Source organism: Pelobates fuscus, chromosome 1, assembly GCF_036172605.1.
Source record: "Pelobates fuscus isolate aPelFus1 chromosome 1, aPelFus1.pri, whole genome shotgun sequence".
In the NCBI taxonomy this organism is placed as follows: Eukaryota; Metazoa; Chordata; class Amphibia; order Anura; family Pelobatidae; genus Pelobates; species Pelobates fuscus.
The window spans coordinates 7,960,077-7,976,596 of NC_086317.1; the positions used below are offsets into that span (position 1 = coordinate 7,960,077).

At 42.6% G+C, this 16,520-nt stretch overlaps 1 long non-coding RNA gene across 1 annotated transcript in view; it reads left to right on the plus strand.

Annotated features, from left to right (window-relative positions):
- LOC134586382 (uncharacterized) overlaps nt 1-16,251 on the plus strand; it is a 29,347-nt gene extending 13,096 nt beyond the window's left edge. Inside the window, exon 3 of the long non-coding RNA XR_010086569.1 lies at nt 16,136-16,251. This is a non-coding gene — a long non-coding RNA (uncharacterized LOC134586382). The remainder of the gene's footprint in view (nt 1-16,135) is intronic.
- The last annotated feature ends 269 nt before the right edge of the window (nt 16,252-16,520 follow it).

Below are 16,520 nucleotides of genomic sequence, written 5' to 3' on the forward strand. Positions count from 1 at the left end.
TCCTCTATGTCCATGGTGGGGATAAGGGTATTAGGTCTCACCAGCAGGTTGGGAGCGTTGATCGGGCAAAGTGTTAGTTTCAAATTGCTCCTGCCTTTTTTCTCTGAACCGGAGATCCAGCTGGGTGGCTAGCACCATTTATTTCTCCACGGAGGTTGGAACTCCCACTCATGCCAGTTCATCCTTAAGGGTTTCAGTTAATCCAAGGCGGAATTGGTCCACTAGGGCGGTTTCATTGAGTCCAGTGTCTGATGACTAGCCACGGAACTCTGTGGAGTAATTTTCCACAGTACAGTTTCCTTGTTTAAGGGAATGGAGAGAAGCCTTGGCTGTGGAGGCACGGAAGGGGTCCTCATACAAGGAGGTCAAGGCTGTAGCAAGGAATCCCAGGTGTCCTGTACAGGGCTTTTGGCATACAGCTGTTGAGGAGCCCAGGTCTTGGGTTGCCCGGATAACAGGGTGATGACAGTTCTTACTTTAACAAAGTCTGTGGCATAGGTACGGGGTTTAAGTACAAACAGGATTTCACAGTCCGTGATAAAGGAGCGGAAGGAAGCCCTGCGACCAGTGAATCTTTCAGGCAATGCAATATCAGGTTCAGGAGCATGGTGTGTGTTGCCCTTTAAATCAGCATAGCCACACTGCAATTCACTTACGGTTTGAGACAGGAGGGTCACTTGCTGTGTGAGGGTACTCAGGACATTCAACATCTCTGCAGGCTCCATGGTAGAAATCTGGTCATTATGTAACAGTTTACCAGAAGTTGGAGCCCAGCAGCAGGAGTTGGCACAGGGAAGAGAAAAAACAAAAGCGCAGTGATTTCAAACCCATAGAGCACTTAGGCCAGTAACTTTACCCATGCAACAACACCAATTGCACTACAGATGGCATTTCCCTTTGCCCTCTCAGCAAGAAGAGGTAACATTGAAGCTACCATAAGAAACCTGTTGGATGTACCAGAGTTCCTTATGAAAATGAATCTCCCACCGACACAGGGACTGATCAAACCTCCACAGGTCGGGGAAAGGGGCAAATTTATTAAATAGAGATCTCCGTTGTGGTTTTTTTCTGATGGGTATTGCTTGGGTTGTTTTTTTTTTTTTTTGGGGGGGGGGTTAATAAAAGTAATGAAGAAAGGGGAGGGAAGGGAAGAGGTAAGGGAAAGAGTGTATTAACCTCTGACTACATGGTGGGAGAGAAGGGGGGGAAGGGAAAGGGAAAAAAAGAGAAGAGACGGTGTTGAGAGTACCTAAAAGTACTATAAGAAACCCCTAAAAATAAAAGAATAAGGAAAGGGAAAGGAAGAGAGAAAAGAAAAAAAAAAGAAGGAAATGAAAAAGGGGGAAAGAGGGGAGAAGGAAGGGAGATAATAGGAGAAGAAAATATAGCCACCAAAAAGACGCAAAACGGCAAACACCTGAAGAAAGGAAAAAATGGAAGGTCAGATAGAAAAATGTTTGTCTTTCTTCTCACCCCAACCACCTGGGAATAAATCAAATTTAGATGTGACACACCAGATAACCAATCCGATAGAAGGAGAAATGAGCAGTACACAACGGAGGCATGTGACAACGCAAGACAGGAAGAAAACCTATATAGACACACAATTTGAGAAAATTAAGGAGGAAATGCAAGCAAATACACAGGACATCAAGAGAGACCTTTCCTTATTAATCCCAAGGATACAAAGTATTGAAGAAAAACTAGAGATGATCGAACATGTGACAAACTCCCACCAGGAAGAACATGTTATGCTGGACTGAAAAATAGCGGATCTGGAAAATAAAATCAAGATCAGGAGGACAGATCAAGGAGGAACAACCTAAGAATTAGAGGTGTGTCAGAACAAATAAAAACAACAGAATTGGAAACATATATTGAATAATTTTTTTAATATATGAAAGTGGAATAGGATATCAAAAGCCTTATGATGGAACGGCGGTGTCACCGAGTTAACAAGCCAAGAGCCGTACCAAGAGATATATTGGTTTGTTGCTCCTCTTTTAAACTCAAGTTACAGATCCTGAGATCATTGAAAAAAAATCTAATCTTTCAGGAAAGTAGGAAACGCTAAAGGTGTAGCGGAACGCTGGTAATCCTAGTGTGGCTCAGGAACAAGTAGTTAACCCAGGAGAAACCTCCACAGTAATAAATAAAATAATCCAATAGAGTAGCAGGCACGATCAATAAGACAATCCAATAATATCCCATCACCTTTCCCAATAACTGAACGACACACAGTATCAGGAACAGAACTGGTGTTTTATTCCACGTACCCTGTTTTTAAGCATTTCTCCCATGCAAGGGAAACACCCACAGACAATTGTGCATTAGCCAATCAAACAATGGTTACATCCCACATATTTCCTCCCTTCTGCTTGGGAGATAATTGAGTTACTTCCTGTATCTACTCAATTATCTCCAAGCTGAAAAATCACATTTTATACATTTTTATAACTCCCTGAGTTTACATCACATATGAATAAAACTTATATTTCTGTGATCAGCATAACTTGGGGAGCAACATATGTAAAAATCACATGAATCCGTGTTAGGTGAAGGTCCCTTTATGACCGACCGCAAACACATTTTCCTGCCCAAAACAGTTCCATAGATTTGGGCTGTGCGGTTGGTCAATTTCTCACTGAAAAATGGCTAAGTCCCATTCGAACAAGCGTTCCAATCTTCGAACGGGACTTAGTCTCCAGCCGCAGTGTCGAAGTGGAGGAGAAGGTAAAGGGTCAATGGTGTTCGTGCAATTGGGTAGCCGAAAACCGTTCCATAGATTTGACGGCACACACCGCTGACCGCGTTCAAATAAATCAAAATGGCTGCAACCACGTGTTCGGTTTTCGAATGGCGGCCACTTCGACTACTTCGGCGGCATCCGAAGTGCCAAGCCAAAACTGCAGGTCTTTTCCCAAAGTACTTAAAGGGCCAGAAACAGTGCAGTAAAATACAATATGCCCAAATACTGTCTTTAAAGGACAAAACCCCCAGTTCCATAGTCACATGGCAGGAGGCGGGCAAGCAGGCCCCTCCAAAAGCTTATGGCAAACGCTCTTAAAAGGGTGAGTTTGCTACAAAAGGTCTACCAGGACCTGTCATGGAATACTAAACAGAAGAGGAAGTCCTTTGCAGATAGTACAATAGAACTCAGATCCAAGAATATAAAATACTGGTGGGGGTTCCCCACAATGACCTTTATACTGCATGAAGGCAAGATCTTAAGCTTCATTACGGCAGAAGAACTTAAGATGGCTGACCCTAAGTAAAGAGATATAAAGAATCAACAGAACAATAAATACTTTGCTAGGGAATAGGAGGGGACAATGGAGAAAAAGGGGAGAAATAGGAAAATAAAGTAAAAAGAAAGGACGGGAAAGGGAAAGGGGGAGAAGAAAAGACGAGAGGGGTAAGGGAGGAAAGATGGAAGGAAAGGCACCTGTGGACTTATTTATTTATCTTTATTTTAGGAAGATTTATAGATGTACACAATATAAAGAGGTAGTACATACACTATGAATACATTTAGAAATGGCAGACAGCAGGGATGTGAAGAAATTAGTAGGGGGTGGGGGGGAGGTAGGAGGTTCTGGGAGAAGAGTCACAAATTAAATAGCACAGCCCAAATGTTTGAGTTGTTAATTAATATACACTTAAGACGAAACTACCACGTATGCTTATCAACAAACTAATGAGGGATTAAGAGAGTTATGAAGATTTATATAAGTAAATGAAAAAGTGAAAATGATGTGGGAAAAAAAAGAAAAGAGCACTGTAAAGTTTGTAGGGAATGGTTTACTTACTAGGTGAAATTTAGAGAAAGGACACAAGATGGGAGGGGAATATATAGGCGGCCAAATAGACCTCTACTCGATTACAGATTGGAACGAATAGCTTTTTTTTTTTTGCTTTTTTTTTGGAGAGAGAGCTTCTGGGAGAGAACCACATAATAAACAATTTACATTTAAGTGATGTTTAGAACACTATAATGTAATGTCCTAAGGGTTCTTTGGCAGAGTGATGAGGATGCCAGGTCATTCCTTTCTTTTATTTCTTCTCTTTTCCTCTATATTGATAGATATATAGTTTTGTTTTTGGTTCAGTGTGATACCCATTAGATGTTTAGGTATTGACTCTAACCCAGCATGCTTACCCACAGGATATGTGGGTTCATTATCAAAACCGCTACACGCAAATAGAATATTGGGATACTTACCGTAGATAGATCAATTAGAATTTTTTAAATAAAATGATGACGATAGTTCAATCAAAGAGACAAAGGGTCTCTCTCTTCAAATAAGGATAGGGAAAACGTAGGCAAGTAAGTGAGATTATAAGGGTTAGGATGGGGATAATTGGGATGGGGTAGGCGGCAGGTGGGAAGAAACAGGGAAATATATGATGAAATAAAGGTTAAACCCGTGACTATTTTACTATAGTCAAGAAATGAAGAAACATTGTATTAATGATAGAGAGACCTTAGAGCTGCTCTTCTTATGTAATAGATTTAATAACTATACATTGCTAAGGTATCTATCTGAAATATAATAAAGAAATGTCTATTCATATATGGAAATAAAATGTTAACAAATAATAAAAAGTAGAAAGTAGGTGATAATAGATAACGAATTGGTCAATCTATTTTAAAAAGGGTAAATCATTTATAAGAAATGGGATCATTTGAAATCTGAGTTCAGGCCATATGGTATGAGTGTATTCATTTTAAAAATCCACTCCGTCTCCAGTTTTCCCATTTTTAAAAAATAAAATCACCCCCTCTCTCGTTATTTTCTACCTTTTTCAGGCCCAGAAGTAAAAGACCTTTATGATCTTGGCTGTGTGTTAAAAAATGATTAGAGACCCTGTCCTTTTCAAAACATTTTTGAATATTACGGATATGCTCACTAATCCAGACTTGTAATGGTCTTGTGGTACGCCCTATATATTTCAAACCACAGGGGTATGTTAGGAGATCAATAATGTTCTTGGAGTAGCAAGTAATAAATTCTTTAATACATATTGATTCTCCATCTTTTATTTCGATAACAGTAATAATCCTCCTAGGATTGCCTGATTGATGGACAGGCTGTGCATTATCCACAGCTATAAAAACCTTTTGCATTAGTCAAAATAGTAGAGTGACTTTTATTCTCTTTAATAAAACTATTTACTAGCGAACTTTTCAAATGTAGTATGCCTCTGAACAAATATAAGGGTTTTAGGTAAATTAGTGTTCAAAAGGGGATCTTAAAAGGGGTAATACAATTGGCCACCATCTACTTACACTTTGATGTACTTTGTGGTTTTTTACATTGAAGTTGCAGTTTTACATTGAATCTTGAGTAGTTTTATTTTCCTTAATTTTATACTCTAACATACTTTTTCTTATCTTCATCATTCTAGCTCATTTTCATCATACCCTTTATCTAGAAAATGTTTTTGAATTTATTGTGATTGGTCTTCATAAGTTTCTAAATTGGTAGAGTTTCGTCATATCCTTAGAAAGTGGCCTTTGGGGGCATTCTCCAACCAGGGTGTGTAATGGCAGCTTATGCGTTCAATAAAACGATTACAGTCTACTGGGTTAAAATGTTTTTTGGTTAATATATTCTCATCCTGGATATAGATATTAAGATCCAAGAAGATTACTTCTTTTCCACTCCAGGTGCTAGTTACATTTATTCCCCATGTGTCTTTTTAAAAATTTGAAAATGTTTCTACTTCAGCTTCATTTCCCTTCCATATAAAAAATAAATAAATCATCAATATTTCAATAAACATCCTTTAGAACCAATATATAATTGCTATCATTTACTTTCCCCTTCTACTAATATTGTCGATCATGAACAATTGAGATGACCATAATGGGACAATAATAATAAAGAGACATGTTGAGTTAAATATGGAATGCTGCTACACATGATACAAGTTGAACGCATTGCTTCGTTCCAGAACCTCGGAGAAGAAACAGCCTGTATTACAAGTTTAGATAGCCGCGATGATGGAACGCAGCGATGCGTTCCAGCACAGACGTATAACATCAGAAGTTTTTGACGTTACACATGAAACGCAATGATGCGTTCCAACACAGACGGATGTATTGCATACAAAGACGTCACGCACGGGACGCCGACATTCCAGGAAGCACCCGGTGGCGATAATTTTTAAACTATTTAAGAGGAGCAAGCGGCTCCAGAGAACTTAAAGAGAATTGAAGAAGCCTCCAGGTGAGGCGAAACGCGTTTTGCATCCGAGCTGTAAGGACTTTATTTTATTTTACCTTTCTGTTATTATTTTATATATCAATAAAGTATTGTTTCTACTGAGAGCGAATATTGATGGATTGATACCGGATACCAGAGGGGAAACCACTACGCCAGTACACAGAAGAGGAAGTAAGAGGATCCCTAACATCCTAACAAGCTTATGCATTAAGCTTAATGATCACTGGCTCCAATTTTGTGAGTAAACGTCATTACATCAATATAGACAATATTGCACTAGGATTTTTTTTATTTTTTTTTTACCTATTGTGGATCATTTGATTCTGTGTATTGTTTATATACGTCTATTACCTGTTGGATACGTGATACTCCACCTATTGTATGTATAACGGGACAAAGACGAATATATATTCACCAGTTAATATCTTTTTTTACTGGATGTGTTGGAAGATATATTTAATTTCGTAGAAATTATACACATACAATACAGGACAAAAGAAGGGACTTGTTGATGAGCCTCTACAAGGTGTGATTGCTCAACTCTATAAGGAAGAAGAGGGGCTACTCAGTGAACCCCCCTGGCTAGCATTGGTCCCGTGTTCATTTTATAGGTCACTGTGTTGGGCCTTCCCAGGTTTTTTGGGGTTCGTGGAAACCATGGAAACATTTTATTACAATAGTCAGCACGGTGCTAACTATCTATTTTAATTTGAAGTCTTCATTTTCTCCTAATTGTCCCTGCGTGTGTTGGTCAAGGGGCGCATTAATAGATGCATAAAACGATTAATGTATTTTTAGAACACTAGAACTGTCTTCATGTATGCTCAAGGACTGATTGATTATTCTGTTTATAAGAGGGAAAATAGCCATCTTCTCCTTTCCCTCTTCAAAAAAAAAAAAAAAAAAAAAAGCAATAGAAGGGGGATGTGGTTGATGAGTCACAAAGCTCCAATTTAAATTGGCAATATTTAACATGAGCATTATATGGATAGAGACCATTGCTTCTCACAGACAATGTGTCATAGCTCCTTCATCGGCGTGGCTGCACATAAGCTAAGCAGCCACGCTGACAGAAATGTTTTATACTTACCTGGGTCGCGGCAGATCCCTGCCCGATCTCCTCTCGTTCCGATCCCCAGCAAGTGCGGCGTTCTTACAGATGCCAGCCGCTGCGGTTCCGGTTTAATTAGGACACAACACCTCCAGGTAGACCAATTTTAGCCGGCACTGGTTCCCTTTTTTTTTTTTTTTTTTTTTAATTCTTTATTTTTGTAGTGCGTAAGTTTACAACAATTGCTCGTGAGGTACCCCAAAGGTGATCCTTTAGCACATTTAAAACATTATAACGTCAAGGTACAAGACAATACTAGCACAATTTTTATATATATGTATACGGTTAAGTCTGGTAATAAACAGCCTGTGGAGTATTAGCTTAGCCTCTGCTATGACATAGCGGTTACAGTGTATGATATTATGATTAATTTGAGAGTTGACAAACACCTACTGATGTGTATACAGTCCGTCAGGTGTACTGACGGGTAAGCCTTCGGTTCCTCCAAAGATTTTAAGCAGATTGGGGCGCCATAGCATTCCCCATTGATTAGTAAAACAGTGCCTATCGATGTAGCCGTTACTCGGCAATAAATGGCGAACTATATACATGTTAAACACAATAGGTATACAGGCAGTTCTAACTAGACATAAGAGTAAATACCGTAATATAGCGATTACATGACACCTCGTGGGGAGACATGCCGAGGAGAGCCCCGTTGTAGTAATGGGCTTGCGGTGGGTGTATACAAACAAAACAAGACTTTCGAGGATTACTGGTTACGTTGACATGTTTGGCCTTATGATAATACAGCCGAAACTACTTTTAGATTCTCAGGGGGATCAACAAGGCTTAATAAAATAAGATAGTCAAACTGTGCTGGTACAATAAAGGAATATACAGTTGTGGGTGCAATTAAAACAAAGTGTTATTTTTATGAATCAGGTTAGGTATTATTAGCTCGATTGGACATACTAGAGAGTGGTTTGAGCCCTGTGGCCCATACCTGGTATACTATGGAGCCGACTAAAAATAAACTAATTCCAAGCTAATGGAGTAGTGTAACTGTAGAAAAATAAAATGGGAATGCAATACTTAGATAGGAGTCCCTTTTTTTGGTCGTGTGGGAGTCGTCCGTAAGTATTCTGTGGCTAGGGTGCCGGTATCGGGTATAGGTGAGCTGAGTTGGCCGGTTTCGGACACCGTAAGTAAAAGTTCCCGTTAGTGGGGCAACAAGTGGTGGGAGAGCAGTTCCATGGTAAATGGTGGGTCAGAGCGTTGTCTCGGCTCCAGTGGCAGAGGCTTGAGTATTATACCTCCGTGTGCTCTGGATAGTGGGCGCACTGTCAGTTCGGGTCCAACATTAGGGATGGGGTCCAGTTGTGCTGGGGGCCAGGTGTTGTTAAGGTTCATCCCGGTTTTGCCGGGTTGGTCGTCTGTGTGTTCAGGACGTGGCTTCAGCCCGAGAGGTGTGGGCCTTGACCCTGGGTACAAAGTCCCGTGTGGCTTCGGGATTCCAGCCGTGTGGGTTCGTTGGACGTAACAAGTCCAGTGGTATTCCCAACGCCTGCAGGTGATGTGCTGCTTCTGGCAGGTCATGAATGGTGAGGACCGTTTCCCCGTGCGGTATTATAAGTGCCCGGGCTTGGCTCCAGCGGTAGCTGATATTCTTCTCACGTAGTTGGGAGGTGAGGGGTCGGAGGTTCCCCCGGATAAATCCGCAAAGAAGGTTAGTCATCCCCTCGAAGTTGTATGGGGTATGTCCCCTGGTGGCCACCAGCACGGCTGCTTTGTCCTTAATGCTTTGGAACTGTAGCACTATGTCGCCCGGTGCTGCAGGTGGTGCTTTGGCAGGTGTTGGGAGATGGAATATTCCCTCGATTTGTGTCGCTTTGGCTTGCTTCGGCACAAGTATGGCCGTCAGGAGTCGCCTGGCAAAATGTGGGAGTTCGTCTGGCGGTACCGACATCCCCACTCCCCTGATTTTCAGGTTTTTCTGCCGACGTTTGTCTTCTAGCGTATCAAACTTTATCTTGTGGTTGCGGCTCTGTTGTGTGAGCTCTTCAACTTTCTGCCGCAGTTCGGAGATTTGTGTTGTGTGGGTCTGAGTCGTAGTTTCCATCTCACCGAGACGGTCTGTCAGTCCCCGCAGGTCTTGTCGGAGCAAGGCCACACCCGCCGAGATTTTCGAGTGGAAGTCCGCCATGATCTCCCTGATGGCTGCCAGTGTCACTGGAGCGACATCGGGTGCCTTGTGTGGGGGCTCCGTCCTCGCTGTTGGCTGCCGCTTTGTTGCCTGTATGTGGTCTCCGTCCTCTTCATCCGAGACTCCGTCGGAGAAGTCGGAGCAGCCTCCATGAAGGGACGCCATTGCGGCCTCCTGGGCGCCTCGTGCTTGCAGCCAGAGGTCCCCGATACTTCGCCCCTGTTGGGGTCTGTCGGGTTTTAGTCTTTTCGTCTTCTTGCCCATTTAAGCTATATTAGGGTCTTTTGGGTGCCCTTTGTCTCGGTTTTTAGGGGTTTAATCTCGTCGTTTCGCCGGAGCTCTGAGGCCTTGCGACTATCCGCTCCAGTGGTTAGGCCACGCCCGGCACTGGTTCCCTTTTAAGTAATCTGTCACAATATATACAATATACTTCTCCAACCTTCTGTCAAACTTATGAAATCCTATTTAAAAGATTCAATGTCACTTTTAAAGTTTTTAAACAATTTAAAATGGCAATTGTGACGAAGTGCCCTTCGCTACTTGTGCTCATTAAACAGGCCTGCTTGACCCTTTCTTTTTTTTTTTTTTTTAGACAATCTTAGTTTTTATTTCAAGTTTGAAACGTAACAATGACATCAGTAGTGTTAACAGATTCAACAGGTAGTTAGAGTATTCGATGTTGTCTCGGTAGGCATAACATTCTTCGCGAAATCAGTATTGCGATTTAACAGTAAAACATGTGAACAAATCCTATCTATTATGCATTCGTGTATAAATAACTATGTCTTAGGAGTACAGATGAACCTGGGTCGCCTCCGCGGCCACCTTCGTTTGTCGTGCTACGGGTGCACCTTCGCGCTGAAGACTAGTGTGGACTAACCTCCCCTTTCTCTTCAGTCATCCATCCCTTCCCACCCATCCTTCATATTCTTTAGCTCGTTACTGCTTATCCTTAAGTCTTGCCTAACTATGCGTCAGGAAGCGGGTTAAGGTCGGTAGGTCCCTACATGTATGCTTGGTTTTATTAGGGTGACTGCCAGTGGTTACTCTACGGTCGGGGTCCTCGTGAGGTGTCCGCCGTCTTTGTTTGTGTGCGGTCTACGTCTTGTGTTATGGGGATCCGGTGCGGCAGAGTCTATCTCCACAAAGTCTGGGTCTTTGTGGCGCGTTCGGTGATCGCCCTATCCAGGTCTGGTGCGTCGAAGTTTGGTTAGCTGGGTCACAGTGTCCCGTGATCCATTATGCCTCTTTATCGCAGCTCTGCTGCCTCTGCCTGTCTGGCTAGGTGTTAATCTCTGTCTCGCTCAATCCTCGTGTTGTCGTCCTATGATCTGTCGGGATTTACTTCCCGAGTGGTCTGTGTGTGTGGTGGGCAGGGAAAGGGTGAAGTGGAGCGAGCGTGTGCTTGTATCCATGCGTTGAGTGGTCTGGATGTGAAAAGTAGCGGGGGCAGGGAGAGAGGTAAGGGTAGTAGGGTGAGGGGGAGGGGTAGAAAGAGACCTCCTCGTCTTCGTTCTCCCTGTAGCAGCCCATCCCGTCCCTCTCGGAGTCTCCCCGGCCACACGTGTGTCCGCGGATCCTCTGGGAGTCGCTGCCACGTCACTGCATTTAGTCGCTAGTGAGTCCTGTGGTAGTCATGCAGAGGCTCCATTTGCCTGGTGACTACGCTGTTCTACCCGAGATGAATTCGAGCCAGGGCGTCCAGGTCTGAAGATAGCGTTCCGTTGTTCCCCTTAATGAGGCAGTGAGCTGTTCCATGCCATGGATCTCCTCCACTTTTTCCATCCAATGTTGCAGCGTGGGGATTTGCGGGGTCCGCCAGCGGACCGGGATAAGCAATTTAGCCGCATTGAGCTTGACCCTTTCTTGAAGCCTTGGCTCATGCTTGGGGGATGGGATAAGTCTGCAGTGCTGATGGTGTCGGTTGGAGTCCTCGGCAAGCACTAGGAGCATCGATTGGCGGAGGTACTCTGTCCGAGTGCCGGCGGGTCCGTCACAGCAATCTAATTATATTTTAGTCACATTAGTACAATCCCTCTGCACAATAATCCCTCACCATATAGGATGTCAAGCCATTAAAGAAACACTAACAGAAAGAAGAATCGCTAAAAAACAAATTGATTTTATATTGAAAGGTATATACATAATTCTAAATAACAAATTATTTCAGTTTTTTAAATTCTTTTTGCCTTCAGAAGAGAGGCACAGCCATGGGGACCAGGTTTGCCCCCCAGCTATGCAAACCTGTTCATGGCAGATTGGGAAACTACAGCCATCTGGGGAGGTCATGACTGGTGATAAAACCTGGTCACCTATACATAGATGGTCTCTTTTATTTTGGAAGGTTCTGAAGATAGTCTTAACTCTTTTATCAATACTCTAAATACAAATAATAGAGGTATCATCCTAACACACGAATATAGTAAGGAGTCCATCAACTTTTTAGATCTAAATATTTTTCTTATAAAAGAAGGAATACTACACACCAAAACAAATTTTTTTTTTAAAGTTTGCGCTAACAAAGCAATAGAACAATCCAGTTGCCACTATAAACCGTGGCTCAATTAGAAGATTTTAACGAACAAGCTAATTTCTTAAAAACTAAATTAATTGAAAAAAAATATTCACCTACTGACTTAAATAAAATGATAGATACCATTAAGAAAAGAGAAAGGAATAAACTTTTAACATACAAAAATAAATGCACTAAAGACACTTTGCCCCTTCCCGTCACAAAAGTGGCCATGTCAAAAGAATTATAAAGAAACACTGGCACCTATTACGACAAGATGAGACCCTTATGCAAATTATACCTGAAAAACCAAATATAGTATTCAGAGGAGCTCCTCATTTTAAATCCAGTTTAACCTCCAATTTTACTAGAGAAATTAAGTCAAAAGGTTTTTTCAAATGTCAACGATGTATAGTCTGCAAAAGTTCCGACCCCTCTGTCCCATCCAAAGTAATCCAATTTGCATCCAATAGAACAAAATAAACTTGTAAAATAAAAGTTTTTATTGGATGTAACTCTAAAAGTGTAACTAATAACACACTAACAAACATAGATAAACTATAAGTGAATGCGGAAAGTCCACTGTACCACCTAACAAGGATCCCCAACAGGATTTCAAGTACTGGTCTGCGGTCTGTCCATTACTCGCCCCCTATGTTGTGCATGGTTCTCTGCTGAACGTCCATAGCTATAGGGGTCTTTCATGTTTGCATGTAGCAGTCAGCCGACTCCCATCGTGGGAACCTTTATTTCCTGTAGTGTCGTTATGCGATGCTCCTGGTTTCTGCTCGGAGACAGTCCCTGAAGGTGGGTGGACTTTTTAGGGCAGTGTATGGCGGCAATCTTGCTCCTGCTTTGCTGTGGGCCCTGTGACATGTTGGTATGTTCCAGGAGACCGCTGGAGGCAGTCTTCTTTTCAGGCTGGCGCCTCTTGCCGGACTTCTGCTGTGTTAGAGGGGTTTCTTGGCGTTGTGAGAGCGGGAAGTCTCCTCTGCCCCGGGCTTGAACTGGAGCCTGTGCCTTCTTGCCACGAGCCTGGGTGCTGGTGTGGCCCAGGGTCGTCCCTTTCGATAGTGCGGTGAGCTTTGCTGGCCTGAGTGATTCGTTGTCTCGCTGTTCTCCGCCTGTGTGGCTGACACTTATGGGGTGCATCCCTTGTTGCTCCCAGCCCGGGAGGGCCTGTATCGTGGGGGTTCGTAGTGTGGATTTGCTTTGCGCTCTCAGGTGGGGTTCTCCTCACGCTGTTACCCCTTTCCCGTGCGGGTGGCGAAGGGCGAATTGGTGCTGGTTGTAATTGCTGCTGGTTGTAATTGCTGCAACCATTTGGCCCAGAAACGGTCAAAGAGTTCATCTATTGGGTCTTTAGCACGTTCGTTGGCGTTTGGGGTGTATTGGGGCTCTCGTCTGTCTCGTGTAGCTGAGACATTCAGCACCGCCATCTTGGCGGCCCCCGCCGCCACTTTGCTTGGGAGGACTGCGGGAGCTGTCGATTGGTGTGGCGTGCGGGGTCCCCCCGCTGACGGAGACCGGGATGTCCCCCACCGGTCCAAAGGCCTGGGGGGAAAGCGTTTTCCTGTAGCTTGTGGGTCGCTGAGTCGGGCGGGAAGGCGGACGTCCTTCCCCCTCACTGTCTCTGGTAGGCCCAAGTCGGCCATTGCGGTTCCCAGACAGGCTGTGTATTGGGTGTGGTATCAGTGGGTACACAGAAGCTTCTTCCTTCTCATGGGCTTTGTTGCGGGTTTGTCGCCTCTCTGTGCCCCGAGTGAGTGGCCTAATTGGGCCCTTATCGCTGGAGCTCATGTTGAGTGGGTCCTGTCGGTTCGCTTGCTCAGCTCCGCCCCCCACTTCCAGGCATTTTTAAATGTTATACTTAGAGTAATCCCAAAGTGGCTTGCTCTATCCTTGTAAGTATAATTTTATTTCCTTTTATTGGAGATTGTTTTATCTTATTGAGAGCACTAGCTGTTGCCTTTATTCCTTTCCTGAGTGTGTGGACGTGGTGGACACGTGCTGCATATCCTTTAAAGTGGGGATTATACCGCTGTACGCCCATACTGGTAGAGCTGGCTATAGCTCTTCCAAATGAGAGTGTTCCACTGCTATTTTATACTTTTATCTGATTAAATCCAACAAGGTGCACTATCACCTGTCCCTGTCTCTTGTTTTCTATATCGTCTTGGTGTATCCTTTGAAGCGGGGATTATACCGATGTACGCCCTTACTGCTAGCTATAGCTCTCTGTAATGTGAGTGTTCCACTGCTATGTTTTCACTCATATCTGACTGTACTCAACAAGCTGCACTATTATCTATCCCTGTCTCTTGTCTTCTATTTTACCTATGGCCACGTTGAATTGAGGACAATACATCCTATCAAGCACTGACGTTTTTATTTTGGATTATAAGGACTTATATTGTGAGACATTTATTTTTTTACATTAGGCCTACTTGCCTCTGTGCTAGATACATTTGTATCATTTTATTACTGTTATTTACCTGTGGCGCAGCCCTTTCTTTTTTCTTTCTGTGATTTTGTCAAAGCGTTTGAGGGATTCCCTTTGTTGGGGCTGCTGCCTGCCCATTTTCTGTGTGATAATTAGCGCTAACCTACCGTTCTGTATTTTAAATAGGAAACTTACCTTGGTCCACAACAAAAATGGCCGCAATGTGCATGAGACATCACGTCATAGACGCGGACGCACGGTTTGGGGTCAGATGCCAGGTATAGCCAATTACAATCTCAAGAGGGTTTTTTAAACCCAAAATAGCTTCTGGTCAGTGACCGGTCATGGTTTCCACTAGTTGGTTGTCAGGGAGTGCATTCTTCTAGTTCTGTTTGGTATTTTGACTTTCCCTTACTCTGGTATTCTTGACTTTTGGCTTGCTTCCTCGTTGTGTCTCTTTCTGTGTCCCTGACCTCGGCTAGTATTTTGACCATTCTTATTTACGTTGTCTGGCCATTCTAAGGCCCGGTATATGTTGTTCATTGTGTGTTACATAGTTCTGCGTGTTGGGTGTTGGGTCATACAGTAATCGTGACACAATGTTGTCCATTCTTTTTATTCTGACAGACGCCAAAGTCTGTAATATTTGCAGACAACTATCACAACAACCTTTCAGGAAGAAAATTATCCACATAATCATGAGAAGATAACAAAGAACTGATCTATCTGTAAAGTGCTTGAAAATGGTATTCATGTGATGTTATGTTGAACTAACAGTGTTTTAAGAAGAAGATTGCCGTTTGTTGACTATGACATTGAGTGCTTTAGAGTATTCATGTTCTAGGCTTTTATAAGTAAGACCTTCAGGTACAGCCAATGATAGGGAAAAATCGGATATGAAGAAATTTATAGTTTAAATTTGGGGTAAGTTCTCAAGTTATTACACATCCTTCCAAATTGAAACTATTAATTTGTGTTGTTAAACACAGCCCATAAAATCTTCATCTTCTGTCCACTGACAATTAGAAACAAATACTTTAATGTAAATATCCAACTGTTTAGCCGTTGGGGAGACCTCTATTTCATTAGGTTTTAAGGACATCCCGAGGTCTGAGTGTTGGTTGGTAGCACTCGTTACCCTATTTATCAACCTTGGAAGGATGAGTTGGCTTTCCTGGGAATGGAACCCATATTGGTGGGTAACACTCACTCTGTAGCTCTGTTGTGCTCGATGTTTTAAATATCCTCTTTTTAACCCCAAATTAGAATCTGGCTGATAGTGAGTTTGGAACGAGCCCTGTCACTCATGCTTGTGATTTGGAGATGGTCATGTGATGCCCTGTCAGTTCCTCTCGTGTTACTCACAATGTGTGTGGATGGGCTCCCCTACAATGGCCGCCTTGTTTGCAGTAATGAGAGATTGCAGGAATCCTAATACTGCCACGTGGTCTCTGTTTTCTACGGATCTTGCATTACTTTGTAGAAATCGTAAAAATACAGCAGGTTATGGGATTTTCACAGTATTTCATCGGATGTTTTAACATGTTAACACGGTAACATGTGAATTGGCTATAGAAGACTAGATTACCAGAATTGCTGCTCCGTAAAATGCGAATTGAATCAGATGTTTAATAAATACCCTGTTTCTATGGCGACCAAAAAGTTTAATTTCTAATCTCTTTATATTTTTTAGTGTCAGAATCACCATGTACGCGATTTACTCCAGGACGCAGCGACGAAAAATGTCCAGATCCATCCGTTAGAAACATAACAAGCGTGATACTGTAATAAAATCTATATTTCTCTAAACACAGCCTATTGGGTAATGTTTTCTTTTGTTTTAATTTCTATATAAAGTTTTATTGTGCATGCCGTCCTGTATATGGCAAATACACGGGGTAACGTGATTGGCTGTAATACCCAGCATTTACAGTTATTACAATATATATATATATTTTAGTTTGTATATTATATTACTCCAAGTAGGCCTACATTGTGCAATTTAGTCTTTACAGATCTGAAATGTCAGTTCCCCTTGAAGGAGATGGATGGGTGAATGGATAGATCTATGGACAGAC